Source organism: Bison bison, unplaced genomic scaffold (assembly GCF_000754665.1).
Source record: "Bison bison bison isolate TAMUID 2011002044 unplaced genomic scaffold, Bison_UMD1.0 scf7180017864213, whole genome shotgun sequence".
NCBI lineage: Eukaryota > Metazoa > Chordata > Mammalia > Artiodactyla > Bovidae > Bison > Bison bison.
Window position 1 is genome coordinate 4,823,565 of NW_011494785.1, and position 206 is coordinate 4,823,770.

The window sequence follows — 206 nt, forward strand, 5'->3', positions numbered from 1 at the left end:
TTGTCCTGGGGTATATCCAGGCTTATGGTGGTCTCCCACCACTGCTGCCTAAACTTTCAGGTTACACGCCCTCTAAAGTGACTTTTCTTGTTGGTCTGTGGGCGCGGATATGTTTGTGTTGTTATCAAGGTCCTAATCAAAAACACCTTAAACCTCCCAAACACAAAACAAAGTCCTCAACCACTTTATGGGAGGGAGGGGAGATT